The sequence below is a fragment of the Aquarana catesbeiana genome, linkage group LG01 (genome assembly GCF_042186555.1).
Source record: "Aquarana catesbeiana isolate 2022-GZ linkage group LG01, ASM4218655v1, whole genome shotgun sequence".
Classification (NCBI taxonomy): domain Eukaryota; kingdom Metazoa; phylum Chordata; class Amphibia; order Anura; family Ranidae; genus Aquarana; species Aquarana catesbeiana.
Window position 1 is genome coordinate 969,462,641 of NC_133324.1, and position 2,995 is coordinate 969,465,635.

Consider the following 2,995-nt stretch of genomic DNA (forward strand, 5'->3'; position numbering starts at 1 on the left):
ACTACAGGCCACTACGGACCGCTACAGGCCACTACGGGCACACAAGCACAGCGAGAGTCGGACAACATCATATGACGTCATCCCAGAACAAGAGAGCCGCTGTCCGCCCATTATTTTACCATCCAGCAGGCGGGGGGTGGGTAATGCCTGAACCCCGTGTGTTGTGTCCATTTGTCAGTCAGGTCAGCAGAGCTCCCGACTGTCCCCGATTTCAAGGGACTGTCCCTCTTCCCTCCTCATTTGTCCCTCATGTTGGTCTGATCTATATAGTTGTATATCAAATGCACTTTTTATCAAATAGTGTATCCCGGTGCTAAACCTTTCATCCAATTTCTAAATTTTGTAAATTTGTAAATTCCAAAAGCCAGTATAAAGGAATAGTGGTGGTGGGGGAGGGGTGATCCAGGAGAGAAGAAGAGACCACGAGGCTGCCTGGAAGAGCACAGGGAGAGAAGACTGCGAGACCAAGAGGCGGGAGAAGGAGCCATTTCCCTTCCCTGCTTGGCGAGACATCAGGGCGTGAGCAAGGAGGTGACCCTCGCTGGCAGCAAGTTCCACAGTCGTACATGGAACACCTGTATCAGACACTCCATCACCTGCATGGACACCCGGGTCACCTCCAGACACATCTATACAGGCATCGCTGGATCCCTGCATACCTCCTAGCTTTAAAACTTGAGAATGAGGGACACTTGAGGGTGATGTACTGCTACGGCACGCGTCAAAAAAGTGCGTGTGCCCAGACTGGTAACAGTCGGAGGGGCTTAAGGGGCATGGTTAAACAAAACTAGGGCTTCCTTGTACCTGCCTCTAAACCACTGGCAGCAAAAGTGAGTACACCCCTAAGTGAAAATCTCTAAATTGGGCCCAATTAGTCATTTTCCCTCCCCCGATGTCATGTGACTCGTTCGTGTTACAAGGTCTCAGGGGTGAATGGGGAGCAGGTGTGTTAAATTTGGTGTTATCGCTCTCACTCTCTCATACTGGTCACTGGAAGTTCAACATAGCACCTCATGGCAAAAAACTCTTTGAGGATCTGAAAAAAAGAATTGTTGCTCTACATAAATATGGCCTAGGCCAGTGATGGCGAACCTTGGCACCCCGGATGTTCTGAGTGGAACCTGTCCCATTAAACCCCTATATGGTCTTGGCCACCGTGCTGCAGCTCAGTTTCAGGGTCTTGGCAATCTTCTTATAGCCTAGGCTAGTGATGGCGAACCTTGACACCCCAGATGTTTTGGAACTACATTTCCCATGTTCCAAAACATCTGGGGTGCCAAGGTTCGCCATCACTGGCCTAGGCTATAAGAAGATTGCCAAGACCCTGAAACTGAGCTGCAGCGCGGTGGCCAAGACCATACAGCGGTATAACAGGACAGGTTCCACTCAGAACAGGACTCGCCATGGTCCACCAAAGAAGTTGAGGTCACGTGTTCAACGTCATATCCAAAGGTTGTCTTTGGGAAATAGATGTATGAGTGCTGCCAGCATTGCTGCAGAGGTTGTAGGGGTGGGGGGTCAGCCTGTCAGTGCTCAGACCATACGCCGCACACTGCATCAAATTGGTCTGCATGGCTGTCATCCCAGAAGGAAGCCTCTTCTAAAGATGATACACAAGAAAGTCCGCAGTTTGCTGAAGACAAGCAGACTAAGGACACTTTTACTGGAACCATGTCCTGTGGTCTGATGAGATCAAGATCAACTTATTTGGTTCAGATGGTGACAAGCGTGTGTGGGGGCAACCAGGTGAGGAGGACAAAGACAAAAAGACAAGTGTGTCTTGCCTACAGTCAGGCATGGTGGTGAGAGTGTCATGGTCATGGTCTGGGACCTGTTGGGGGATCTGTTGTTGTGGGAAAGTCTATTGTTGGGGGGTCTATTATTGTGGGAGGTCTATTGTTGTTGGTGGGGGATCTAATGATGTGGGGGGGGGTCTATTGTTGCTGGTTATGGATTTATTGTTGTCAATTGTTACTGGGATGGATCTACTGTTGAGGGAGGGTTCTAAACTTGCTGGCTACTAGAACCTCAGTATGGACCTGAGCTGAAGGAATTGTCTGCAGAGTCAGAACATTGCCCCCATGATTCACTGGTCACGTCTGCAATGCTCTGCAGGCTTTCTGTTTGCAAAGCTGGGATTCTCCTTTAAAGGTGAACTCCGGGCTAAGAACCTCTCTGTCCATCCAATCCTGCGATTTACACTGCTCTGCCTACAGAGTGCAACCTTCTCTGGCAGGAACTGCACACGGCTGATACAAAGTTACATCCGAGTACCTTCACAGCTTGTATTTATCAATGTGCATCGAATGATGTAATAATGAATACAGAGCTGCAGTAATTGTGTCTTCTATATGTCTGGAGTTCCGCTTTAAAGTCTTTTCTCCATTCTGTTATGTAGAAATATCTTTATAATCTTTATATAAATACATTTCTTTATCATAACTGAATCCTCACTTATCATAAACCTCAGAACATGAGGGCAGGAAATGCTGATCTGTAATCATCCGATCGTCCTCTCTGTGTTCTCTGATTATTCTATATATCATAGAAATGATGTTATCATCACTATCCATGTCAGACAAATGTCCTGTGGTGTCCTGTGATGTCCTGTGGTCTGCAGTGTACTTCCATGGGGCACTTCTTTCTAACCCTACATAGAATGGTGATATCACAGCTCACCAACCCATAACTAGTTGGTGAAAGGGGACGCCTTACCATAAAACTATGGCAGCTGACATCCATGATGTGTTTTTTTTTTAACCACTTGCCGCCCCCCGCCCACCGCCAAATGACGGAGGGGCCACGCGGCTCTCGTTCTGGGTGGACGTCATATGACGTCACCCCCCAGAGCGGCCCGCTCTCGCTCATCCACGCTGTGTTGCTAGAACGTGGCACGACCCCAGATCTTTGTAAAGAGCCGGTGACGCGGCTCCTTGATCATGTGATCGGCTGTGTTCAATCACAGCCGGTCACATGTAAATACGGAAGTGCCGGT